Raw genomic sequence first — 13,050 nt, 5'->3', positions numbered from 1 at the left:
CTCAGGAATTAATTTCAGTGTACACAGAGTATAAAAACTTTATTGGAAAATACATTAAAAAGTAGACCACTTAATTTTTGTTTAACTTCCCTAAATAGATTTACAGTTCTGAAATAATTAACTTTAAGTCACTACTTTTTCAAAAGTCAGAAGTAAAGATCTGGAATGAAGTTTCAGTTCAGGTTTTTCTTCCTTCCACACTGTCACACAAAAAACCTAAGCTATTTCTGGCTGTTCTTATTTTTAGATTGTTCTTCATATACCATTTACCGTCATTGAAATTAATGAGAAAATAAAAGGAGTGACCTTTGACTAGGCACATACAGTTTATGCATGAGCTAAACAGCAGGATCCTTTTTTCATTCTTCTTTTTCCCACATTCTCTTTCTCCATGCTCTCCCCCATCCAGATATAATTTGTAAAGCCTTTATAGCCTTTCATCCTGTGAGTCTCCACTGTGTTCCTTTGGATGAATCTCAGGTCCCTGATTCACATCAATTCTCTTGTGCTGAAAGGTCAGTGGCACCCTTGTTTTATGAATATAATCCACCATTCTCCTGAACTTCAGAATCGTTTCCAAAGCTCCCAGGCAAAAATCATACAGCTCAGGGTGCAGACAAATGTTAGTATTATTGTAAAGAGCACTCTCCCTACAAATACAAGCCAAATACAAGCCTGGACATTCCAAGTTGTGTTGTTTAAAATAAACCAGTGTTTACTGAAGATCTGACTAGTTTTGAAGACATGATTCCAATTGCAGACATAACTCTCAAACAGTGGCCTCACCACAACATTGACTATGTAATTCATGCCCAGCTTTCTGCAGCAGGTGGACGAGTGCATTTGACAGATACTCAAGGAAGCCACCGTGCCTGACTAGAGTAGAAGGTGCTCAGTGAGGTTTCCTGGAGCACTGCTGTCACAGCAAACCTCGCGCCATCCCACTGCCGTGGTTCCCTGCCAGGAGGAAACGCTGCCGGCTCTGCCCGCTTTGCAGCGTGGGTCGGATATGTTCTCGGTATAAATTGCACCTTGGATGATTTTCAGTGCAGCAGTGTCAGAATCCTTGGTTGAAAACAGTAAGGCTCAAGTGCTGTCTCCAAACTGTGAGGGTGAAAGTTCATTTCCTGGCTGAGGGGAGGGAGTCAAGTAGAGGTGTGGTACGAACAAGAAAGTCCCATGATTTTCCAGTACTTGTGGCACTCATTGCTAACAAAAATTAGAACTGATATGTGTTTGGGTTAAGGGAAATGCTTACAGCAGTGTAAGACATCAATGCTGATATTAAATCCAGTCTGTAGTTGTTTATGGAATTTTGGGGGGTTTTTGGTTGTGAGGGTTTTTTTTGGTTGTTTGGTTGTTTTTTTGCTCCAAGTAGATGGTTGTCCCTCTGCATTTTAGTGTTTAAATTTAAGTGGATAGTTATTTATTGCTTCTTAATCTTTGTGTTAACAATTCTGACTGTATTTTATTTGCATCTTTTAGGTGGTATTTTAAAACAGTGACTACTGAAAAAGTTGTGGTAAATTTTTGTATTCTCATTATTTGCCATGAGTATTTGTAGAGATTTACAGCATCACAGAATGGGTAAGGTTGGAAGGGATCAGAGTGGGTCATCCAGACCAACCTCCCTGCTCAAGCAGGATTATCCCAGAGTACGAGGCACAGGATTGTGTTCAGAAGGTTCTTGAGTATCTCCAGAGAGAGAAACTCTACAGCTCTTGGGCAACTGGTTCCCATGCATGGTTAAGTATAGAAGTTCTTTCACATGTTCACGTGGATCTTCCTGTACATCAGTTTCTACTCAGTGCCTCTTGTCCTATTGCTCAGCACCACCGAGAAGAGCCTGATCCATCCTCTTAGCACATCCCCCCCGCTATTTAAATATTTATACGCATTAATGAAGTCCCCTCTCGGTCATCTCTTCTCGAGGCTGAAATTCATTTGCTGGCCGTGATTGATGTCGCCTGTTTACTTTCACTTACGGAGAAGTTCGTGAACAGTTCCTTACAGGAGGCCCAGCGCTGTCCTTGCGCGTTGTGGGTGTTCTATTTGTGCTTGGCAGCGGGGTACACGTAAATCATGTGCCCGCGGCCGAAGCCAACCCCTGGGGCCGGGGCGCCGCTCTCCGTCCCTCACAAGCGCTGTGGCCCTGCAGGCAGCGAGCCCGGGACCCGCGCAGCGCTGCGGAAGCGCCGCGGGCCCGTCCCGGAGCTCCCGCCCGGCGGCGCCCCCGGCCCCGAGCCCAGCCCGGGGCGGGCCGGGGGCGGTGCTGCCGCGCGGGGCGGGGCGCGAGGCGTGTCCGCGGGAGGGCGGCGGTGCCACGGCCGCCACCGGCCGCAGCCCCTCCTCGGCCTCCGCCGCGGCCGCAGCAGGTAAGGAGCCGCCGCCGCCGCCTCCCCTCAGCGGCACCTGCGCGGGGCCGCCGGGTGTTTCGTGCCGGGGAGGGAGGGGTGCGGCCGCCACGGCGCCCCACCCGCTGCTCTTTCGCCTCGGGTCCCGGCGCCGAGCCTCGGCTGCGGGTGGGCCCCTCCTGGCGGCACGGGAACCGCAGCCAGGCCGGCCCCGGTCCCTGGACCCCGCCCGGCGTGCGCCGGGACCCGCTCCGCCAGCGCCCGGGAGCCGCTCGCCGCCGCTCCCCCTCGGCCGCCGCTCCGCCAGTGTTCGGCGCCTCCGGAGCCCAAGCGGGGCTGGGCTGGGCTGGGCTGGGCTGTTCAAGGCTATTCGGTAACAGCCTCGGCCATAAATGATTAACTGCGCGCCCGGGGAGCCGGGTGTCGCCGAGCGCAGCCGCCCGTGCCCGGCGCGCTGAGCCAGCGGAGCGTTCGGTCCCGAACCGCCGCCGGGGGCTCTGGCACGGCTGAGAACGCTGCTGCCGGCGCTGCCACACCGCAGGGTAGGCACGGAGCTTGCCGTGCCTCGGCTGCTGTTTCGGCATAAATCCACCCGTTTGGCGTTCTTTTTTATCTCTGCCAAGGTAAAAGACCGCCAAGATGACGATGGGAGGGGGCGGGGGTTGTTGCTGATTTTGTGTTTGGTTTAGGGTTTTTTAAGTCTTTGTTGTCTTTTTTACTATGCATTAAAAAAATTAGTAGGTATGGAATTCGTTGATAAGCAGTGGCAGCTGGCAGTACTCTTCTGTTCTCTATCAGAATGCAATGCCTCCTTTGTTGAGCTGTAAATTAATAGTGTAAGCTCCTTCCCCACCCTCAGCCTCATCACTTGGAGATGTGAATCACTTATACTGCCAGATTTGTTTTCTTTAGGAGAACCAAGAGGCACCACAGACAAATCCATCTGCTTCATTCCAGGTCACATTCCACTGGATTGATTTGGTTGGTTTCAGCTTGAAAATGTGCTTCGAGGCAGCTAATGATCTTCAGTGGGAATTTTTTTTTTAACCTTTATATTTGAATGACCAGTGTGTGCAAGAGGCATTTTTCATCTGTTTCTTTGAGGTCTTGATGCAGTTATAAAGTATTTTCCAAAATATGGTGATTCAGGGAGGTAAACTAAAAACTTTCTACGCCAAAAGTGGAAAAGGCTGCTGCATGTAGAATATCAGGTTAACTAGAAATGTATTTGTACTGTCCATGAAAGAAATCCTGGATGGCAACCTGTTGAATGCCACTAACTAGAGGCTTTAAGCTGCTGTGAGTGGGACACTGTGCCCTTGCCACAATTGTTTCTGTGAATGCAGTCAAACCGTGCAAATGCAGAATGATTTCCAGGTCAGAACAGGTTGATGAATTTAGTGAGGCGCCATCACAAACCGCTGGAGCTGAACACTGCTGTTAGGCTGTGAGTGCTCTCCCACTAATTGTGCTAGGGAAGTGGAAGGAGTTTGGCCCTTTGAGAACAGCAGGATCTGTTAAATGTAATGAGACACTAATCAAGATAAGGCTTGTACTGTGTCAGGTGCTGTATAACTGTGTAAGGAGGTAAGGTCACAACTCCAGGAAATTTACTGCATAAAAAAATGCTATGATTAAGATGAATTAAACTAAGTACCCTTCAAAATGTCCTCAGGGTAATCCTTAAGTGAAGGGTCTGTTTCCACAGTCCTTAGGCTGAGGCAGATGCCTGAGAAGAAATGTGCTTGAGAATTGTGTTGGCTGACATACAGTAATGAGCCTAAAATTGAACACAAGCATCTTTCTGTGTTGAGAGGTTTGATTCTGAATGTGGATCAGTTATTCTTATCTAGTCCTTCTTGCTCAAAGAAACGGAAACAAGGCTATGTCAGGACACTTTCCTGCTGTTTCCCAAATCTTAAGGAAATGCTTGTCTGGAGCTGAAATTAATTCAGGCCTGTTTTTAAGAGAAAGTACAAACTTTCCAGTGGCCTACAATGTGTTTTATATTTTCTTCAAGTTTTTCTCTAGCAATCATGGAAGTACCAAACCTGTGCCTGTCAGCAATTGTAGACAGCCTGTATTTGGTATTAATCCCTGCAAACTGTTATGTTTGTGTACCTTTTCACCCACACATATGGCTTCTGTTGGCATTCTAAGGGACTGTGTTTCCTGGTGAGTTTTCAGAGGCCACCTCTCAGATGTCTTTAGACAATGTTAGCAATGTTAGTCATGCAGAATACATAAAAACCCCACCTCAGTCATGTTCTCAAAGCAATCTGCTGTGGTGCTTTACAGATCTAAAGGAAAGGTCAAACTCCACTTTTCATTGTGCACTGGAGGATAAAAGTAAAGCTGTGTAATGACTTGGAGCAGAACACCGAAGTGAGACTTCGCACGAAGATCTAGGGAGTAAAAATAACAGTTAACTGTTAATTGTAGTTGATTTGTAGCTAATATCAAGGATTTTATTGTCCACGTTACTCTTGAGAATTATGGTTCCTGTCTGGTGTTACTCTCTCTGTTTTTCTGCACTGTTCTAATGCTTCAGTTTCTCTGTTCCTCTTGCCTTCCTTCCTCAGATGCTTCACCAGCTTTCTCAGTTTTCTTCCTGTAGTATAAAAAGAAACAGTAGTGAAGTACCTTTATTTTAGACTGGGCACCTTCTCCTGTTAAAAGTTGTTTGAAAGCAGTGCTCCATATCATTAGTAAATCAAAGAATTTGGGTCCTGCACTTCACTGAGATTAACAGAGGGCTTTGCACATCACACCTCTATGCCATGTGGGTTCTTGAGCACCTTGAGCTTCAAGATGTGCGGCATTGTTTAGCTTCTACTTTGCATTGGCAAGAGTCTCTTTACAGTCCTTGGAACAGTAAGCTCTTGTTTTGGAGAGCATGAGATGAGAGGGTGTGTGTAGTTACCTTGGGGCTGTATTTATCATGGCAGGACTTTTACTTCCGATATATATATGGGAGTGGCATTGTGGCTGCTTCTTATGACCAAAATTTTGGCCCTTGTGCGGTCTTGTAACATGCCAAGGAGCAGCTCCTCCCCTGATGCAATTTGATAAGGTGGTCAGAAGAGCTAAATGTAACTAGCACCTTGACCAATGGTGTGTACAAAATACATTGTTTCATTTCGGTGCCATTGTGGGAGCACAAGAAATATAAATTTTGGGATGTGGCAAGGAGTTGGGAGTGAAAACCGACACTTTTTGACTGTCTAGTTTCATGGCGTGTGGGTGGAACATACTGGGAAGAGGACAAGTCTGTCAGCTCTAACTCTTGTTTCTGAATGGAAGTGCAATAATTCCCTCGTTCTGGGTGTGGGTTAGAAGAAATCAGTTTTAGGTTCTTATCTTCCACTGTTATTCCTGCTGGAGGTTTGTCCATGTGAAGCTTGTTCAGAAACTAATGAAATCATGTGTGCAAGTCCTATTTTGAATGTGTGTGTGCCTTTGCATGTAAAATCCAGGAACTGAAGTGTCATCAGGGTAGATGGAGAAGTAAAACATTTTTTTCTTCTGGGAAGTTTTTGGCAGTTGTAATTAACTTTTGTTTTTTGTGAGTGACTTCAGAAACAGACTTCAAAATTAGAGTATAATACTGGTTTCTCAGTATAAAAGAAGTCTTTTTCTTGAACTGGCCATCTTATACTTTTTGGGTGATGCCAAATTTGCTCAATTGCTAAAGTGACTATTAAGCATCAGTGACAATGGTTGCACTTATTATCCCAGTACAATTACACTTTTACTAGATGTTGTACCAGAAAAAGCTCCTGATGATTTTCTGTTTATACAATAGTGCTGCAGACCCTAATTAGTGTTTGGGAATAAAGTCAAAACTCTGCAAGTGTTTTAAGCTTCTCTTGTAAAACAACAATAATATAGAATGCCAGCCCATCTTTTTATAATACAAAAGAGGCTGACAGTATGCTCTGTATGTACATACTAGGAAAGGATTGTGGCATAACATTTTCAAAGCTTGTTCTTTTCTTGGTTTGCTTTTAACTGAAGTTCTGCAGTTTCTTCAAAAGCCATGAGTTACAAATGAATCTGCAATACTTTGTGACTCTGTGTCCTTTCCTTCAGACAAAAGGCCCTTTCAAACCACTGTGGAACAGTCACTGATTTTCATGTGGTCATTCAAGAAAAGGATAGCAATTGGCCTTCATAATAGGCCTTTCAGTACTCTCTCGAGTGGTTTGCTGGCTGAAAAAAATGCCTATGGCAGTGTACTGTGTCCAGTATTTAAATTACTGACGAATCTAATCTCCCAAGTGTTGGAAAGGTGAGTTCAAATGGCAAAGAAGCCTCATCTGTTTGTGAATGCCAGTGTGCTGTTACTCAGAGTTGGGGACAGATTTTGTCCTGTGTGAACTGGTACAGTTTTATTTGATTTCCTTTGACTGAAGGTCTGGTTGGGTTTTTTTTTGGTTTTTTGTTGTTTTTTTTAAAGTGGTAACTTAAGCCTGGTGTTACCATGAACTGCATTTTTGAGAGGGTTGCTGCTGTTTTATGTCCTGGGTGGAGCTGAGCAATGTTATCTGTTTGTGCTATGCATAGCCAAGGGAGCTGTGAGCATGATTTCTTGGAAGGTGACTCTCCTTGAAGGTTGTGGGTGTGTTTCGAGTTGGCATTCGGGAAGCTGCTGCCACTATTGTGTTGACAGCTCAGTCTCACGGAGTTATCTTTCTGTGCTGGTAAAGCCAACCTGCCTGGCAGCATTTCAAAATAAGCACCTTGCATTCGGGGTAGGTGGAGTGGTGTTTGTTCGCCCAACCTTCTGTAAAACCCGTGCAAGAATTTATGGTGATTGACCAAGTCTTACCTGGAACACCACCAAAAGATATTGTTGGTGCCGTGAGACATTTCCAAATCAGGATAGCTCTTCAGGATCTTGGCTAATTTTATTAGAAATGTGCACAGTACTTGCCCTGAAGGTTCAAACCTGGAGTGTCTGCCTGAATGCTGACTGTTGCACCTGGCTTTCATTGCTGCAGAAGAGTGGTTCATAGTGGCAGATCAAGACTTGAAACTTTCTTATTTGTTAGGTACAACTGCCAACAAAGAGTATTTGGGCTCTGGATGGCTTGAAGCTCAATCACATACTCAAATGGTTGTTTTAGACTAAATTACTTAGTAATATAAAACCAGCTTTGAGTATGTACTGTCCAACACATCCAGTTTGTGGCTTCCTCTTCTGCACTACACTTGAGTTATTCCCTTTTAGTATCTAAATTACAGTGCTGTGTATGGTTCTCTGTGTAAAATTAAATGCAAGAAGACCATTGCACATGCAATTTGGGTGTGGTGGCACTTCTCAGAATGTGTTGAGAAGCTGTGGTTTGTGGTAGCAGTGGAAAACCTACAAGTCCCAAAATGTCATCACTATGGGACTTCTTTCTGTGTCACTGAGGGAATAACTATCTTATGCAGTAATACTAGCCTGTGTAGAATTTGATTTAGTGACCTTTAGGGCAAGGTCTAAATGAAATGTTGCCTTTTCTGTGTTCCTGTTTTCCATTTATAACTTTGTTTTGGCTAGAAATTGTTTTGAATTGGCTGGTTTGTGAAGGTGCTGTCATGATGTTGTGCTTTGGTGTTAGAATTGGAGCTTGTCGTCCTTGTGCTGGGTACGTTGGATGAGGGATGGTGTGGGGATAGACTGCACAGCTTTAAGGTGTAAAGAAGCTTCATCATCTGTTCCCGCAGCTACTGAGGTCTCCCATGTGCTGCATGTACTTTATTACTATGATAGAAGAAGGAAACCTACTGCTCGTTAAAATTCTTGAGGGTTTCTTCCTCTACAATAACCAAATTATGTTGTATACAAACAGAGTGGAAGCCAAAAAGGACTGGATAATTAATCTGGCCAGCAGAAAGGCAGCCAGGTCTGAAATGTAAGGAAAGAGCAGGAGAAAGATATCAGACGTGTGCTGTCAGGTGCACAGAGCTCTAGTGCAGGTGGGGCTGGAGGTGCCCTGAAGAGATCTGAAGTGTGAGGCAAGTACAGATGAACTAAAGCAGCTGCCATGTAAGAAAAGTGCCTGTAGGCTTGTGAAGAGAGCAGAAGGTGGTGGTTGGAAGAAGCCCTGGTGGCGAGGAAGACTGGGCTTTTTGATACGAGATGATCCAAATTGTGTGTTATTGGGTCTGCATCACCGCATGGCTGGTAGCCACACAAATTTTTACTGCTGTGAAAAACGCAAGCCCCTCACATGTCTGAAACAGGTGCAGTCTACATCCCCTGTAGCTGAGTTTCTGGGGAAGCAATGTTTTAAACTTAGGTCCTGTCAGACCTCTACATGTATTGGCAGTTTTGCAGAACTTTGACGTGAGTAGGAGTTTGGTTCTATGTCCTTAGCCAAGAATATGACATGAGAGCCAGCTGTGGAGCAGGCTGCAGCAGTGTGCTGCTGTTTGTTCCGCTGAGTGCTCAGTCCTGAAACTTCTGACTGTTCTGTGAGAAGGTTCAGAGTCCACAGGGTCTTTAAGGATGAAGGGTACTCTATAATAAGAAGTGTTGTACTTTTGTTTTGTAGTAAAAAATTGTAGTAAAGAGAATAAACCTACAGCACTAAGGAAGTTCTGAACAAGGAAAGCTGTTTGAATGTGGATACCATCCCTGGAGGTGTTCAAGGCCAGTTTGGGTGAGGCTCTGGGCTACCTCATCTGGTGATTGACATTCCTGCTTGTGGCTTGGGAGTTGGAGCTATGTGATCTTTAAGGTCCCTTCCAACCTAAACCATTCTGTGATTCCATGATTTGGCAGTCTGGGAAGTCATTCTACTGTTGCATAATCTGGCAAGGGATGGTTATGTGTGTAAATTCATCAATTGCACTACCATGGGTACAACAAGGATTGCAATGAAGACGTGACTGAAAGGGGACCTCATTAATGTGTATAAATATCTAAAGGGAGAGTCCTAAGAGGATGGAGCAGGCTCTTCTTGGTTGTGCTGAGCAATAGGACAGAGGCAATGGGCAGAAGTTGAGGCGTTGGAAGTTCCATGTGAACAGGGGGAAGAATTTCTTTACTGTGCAGTGACTAAGCACTGGAACAGGTTGTCCAGAGAGGGCGCAGAGTCTCTTTCACTGGAGATGTTCAAGAACTGTCCAGACCTAATCCTGTGCAGTGCCACATGCTCTAGGGTGGCCGTGCTTGAACAGGGAGGTTGGAGCAGATGACCCACTGTGGTCCCTTCCAACCCAACCCATTCTGTGATCTCTTGACAAAGAATGATGGTTTGTGTTTTCTTTGCTTCTGGAATGAGTTTGACACATTGGCATTTTAATGCCTGTTCCTCTCTCTGAAGTTAACCTGTATACAACCATGATTATTTTGTACATTAACTTACAGATGAGAAAATGTTAGAAATTTTTAGGTGTTGTCCCAGTGTTGGATTTCCAGAAACACTGAATGCAGTCAGATCCTCTAAACATCAACCTGTGAGTGAATGTTGGTGTCTTCCAAAGAATTTTAGTGAGAATTGTTAAAAAGCAAAACATGATTTCTTAAGCTGTAACAAGGGACTTCTTTAATGAAAGAGGGATCATCTTGTAGTTGCAAGGTGTACTAAACTGCAAAAAAGGGTTAGTTTTTATCGTTGTTGCCTCATATTAAAAGAACGCAGCAATGTAATTAGTTAACCTGAACTGCACACCTTTAAACTACTGTTCACTATTTTAAGTGAAAAATATCTTCTTCCATCTAGAGAGCTGCTTAGCCTTGTATTAGATGTTTTTATGAATTAAAAAAGAAAAACCTCAGGATTGCTGTTACTGATGACAAAAAGACATTTTGTACCATGGTATGGTACTTATTCTGGGCTGAACTTGACCTACCAGGCTGTGCACCCTCACTGAGCTGGCTGTGAAGTCAGAGCCCAGCTCTGCAGAAGTGGTTCAATAGAGGGAAATGGTCAAACATGTGATAGCAAGGGCTGTTTTTCTGCAGTGCCAAAAGACCTGGGCAAGGACAACTCATTTTGAAATGTCAGTGTGTAAGGTCAGGGTGTGCTGAGGGTGCTTCCCCACATGTATGGGAGCGAGGCTTCTGCAGAGCTGCATTCCTTCTCCAGGCCTCTGGCTGACATGGGGAACCGCTGGAGCTGCCACCAGCTGTCAGCAGGGCTGCTTTGCCAGAGCTGTTGCTGAGTGTGCTGGTTTCATTGGATTTTCTTTTTAAACAAATTTGGTACCAGACTCCATAAAAGGCTTTGCCTTTTCCTTATTTGGGATTTTTTTCTGGAAAGGACCTCAGGGACTCTGGTGCGCTACATTTTGGGACATTTTCAGTTTCCAGTACTGATCACAGAGCTTTGGGAAAGAATCTGCTGTTAATTGAAATAGAAAATATAGCAGATGGACTCCTTAAGAGACAGGCCATGAATCATTAACTGTCTGTGTTAATACAAAGGTAGAAATATCTGTTCATGGATTACAGTTTAACACCCCTTACGTCCAAAAAACAACCAGCAACACAACCACAGAAAGTTCCACCTTAATATAAGGAGGAACTTCACTGTGGGAGTGACTGTGCACTGGAACAGGTTTCCCAGAGAAGTATTCAGTATATCTGGAGATATTCAGGAACTGTCTGGATGCAATCCTGCACAATGTGCTCTATCGGCAGGGAGCAGGGAGGTCGGTCCAGATGACCTACTGTTGTCCCATCCAACCTTACCCAATCTGTGACTCTGTGAAAAGAAATAATCATCTCTTATTTTCAAATTTGATAATTCTGTTTTTAATCCTCAGCTTTTACAGTGTGCTGTATTCCTGAACATACACCAGGAATTGCTTGTCTGGCTTCTCAAGTTCATTGACTTTGGTAGTTCGTTAGAAGTCTACTTATGCCCTGAGGCAGCTGAGAAAATTTTAGTATTTAATATACTGGTGATCAAGGTAAGCATGAGGTGGTCAGACAGTGTGTGTGTTTGAAATCTGCAGCTGTGGATGTTGAGGAATTTGCTTACAAGTGAAAGCTTCAGTTGTTCATACCGAGGACTGGATTTATGGATGATGTTGAGCAGAGCCCCCACCATGAACATCCATCTGTGAAAGCTAGGAAACCTTGGAAGCAAGAAAGATAGGTTGTAGTTACTGTGTGCCACTCCCCTCTTCTACTGAAGCAGCAAATATCTTGGGAAATAAAATGGAAAAATAAATGACATCAGTGTACTATAACTTTGCAAAGCTAAAACAAACAGAAGGCTGATAATTCACAAAGCAGAGGTTGGGCTAGAGATGGCAGCTTAGCCACATGGTTGTAATGTTTTCTGTACAACTTTCTGTCATTAAATGGAATGTTACTTTTTTTAGTGGACCATAAAATATTCAGACCATTGCTTGTGGGTGAGTGGTTATTACTGGAATAAACTTTACTCTTGGTATCTCAAAGACACTTGGTGCAGAGGTGCCAAGTCATAGATCAGTTGCTGAGGCTCAGTATCAGCAGTAAATTCATGTTTGTTCCTAGGAAAGTAAATGCAGACATGAATTCAGAATAAATGATCCTTATAGAAGATGCTATGCCAATAAAGTGAGGCAGACTCCAGTTTGCTTTAACAAAGGCTTTATCTGAGTTCCCTGAAGGCATTCCAGATTTGCACCAGCACTTACTTGCTTTTATCCAAACTTAGGAGCAGAATAGAAAACCACACTGTATTTTTGCTTTCTTTTACCCAGATTGCTTCATAACTAAAATACTGACGCAAGCATTTCAGCTGAAACCCAGGCCAAAATAATTTAAATCATCAGTGAAACAGTCTAAGTTCCACTGTGAGAAATTTGCTTAAAAACTTTGGGTGTTATTTTGTTATTTGTATGTCATTCCCATGAAAAGGCTGCATTGACGAACAAATTCCTTTTTCATGGAACCTTCTGTCTCAGGGCTGTGAGAGCTCTGTGTTTTCCTTTGTGATGTGAAATACCACATGGGAATGAGATCTCATTTACACTCATGGCTGAGTCTGACCAAGATTCCCTGGGTAATGTTGCTCCTCCTTCCTATTAAAGCTTCAAAAGAGGCTAGAGTTATATTTACATTTGTAAATTGATTTCATCCTTTATTTTTGTTCATTATGATCCCACTCTTAGAATCTGAATGTACAAGACAAGACTATTTCTCCATTCCAGGTGGATAAGGATTGGAGTTTTATATGTCTAATCTCTGTGCTGTACAAATATTCTTTGTGCTTGTGTTCAGCTCTTGTAGGACTGTCAGGAAGGAGAGAAGTGTGAAACTGCTTAGGTGATGATAGTCTGGGAGTTTTTAATCCTCCTCCTGTCCTCACATCAAGGCAACAACAGTGAAGTGGAATTGTAGTTGAGGATCCATTGCTGCTGCCATGCTGGGCCCTGGCACAGTGCTTTCTTTCTGAGCAGGATGCAGTACCTCTTCCAATGGGTGGTGCAGAGTGTACATCCCTCTGCTGGGCTACTTCCCGGAAAAGATTCCCAGGAGGTACTCTATTCTTTGAATCTCACCCACTTACACTGTTGCAAAGGCACACTCAGCGCATGATGTCGTGTTGACAAACAGTTCTGCTTTTCACAGTCGTGATGTGATGTTTTATCAAAAGCCCAGCCATGGTGGCAGTAGACCAAGTTCCCTGATGCCCCCTTTTGTCTGTGTCCCAATATAACTTTCAGGGGACATCTTTAGATGTGGTCTCTACTTGGGGACTTC

The 13,050-nt window shown here is 44.1% G+C and overlaps 1 protein-coding gene across 4 annotated transcripts in view; it reads left to right on the top strand.

Moving 5' to 3' along the window:
- The first annotated feature begins 2,256 nt into the window (after positions 1-2,256).
- The window catches only part of SPATS2L (spermatogenesis associated serine rich 2 like), a 76,721-nt gene continuing 65,927 nt past the window's right edge, over positions 2,257-13,050 (top strand). The window contains exon 1 of one of the 4 annotated variants that reach the window (XM_058840171.1): positions 2,257-2,375. The gene's annotated coding sequence lies outside the window, so the exon portion shown is untranslated. Of the gene's footprint in view, positions 2,376-2,812; positions 2,978-13,050 lie in introns of those variants that run through there. The other 3 variants (XM_058840173.1, XM_058840174.1, XM_058840172.1) reach the window with 3 other exon arrangements.

This window comes from Poecile atricapillus, chromosome 5, assembly GCF_030490865.1.
Source record: "Poecile atricapillus isolate bPoeAtr1 chromosome 5, bPoeAtr1.hap1, whole genome shotgun sequence".
Classification (NCBI taxonomy): domain Eukaryota; kingdom Metazoa; phylum Chordata; class Aves; order Passeriformes; family Paridae; genus Poecile; species Poecile atricapillus.
This window is presented reverse-complemented; position numbering and strand designations above follow the sequence as displayed.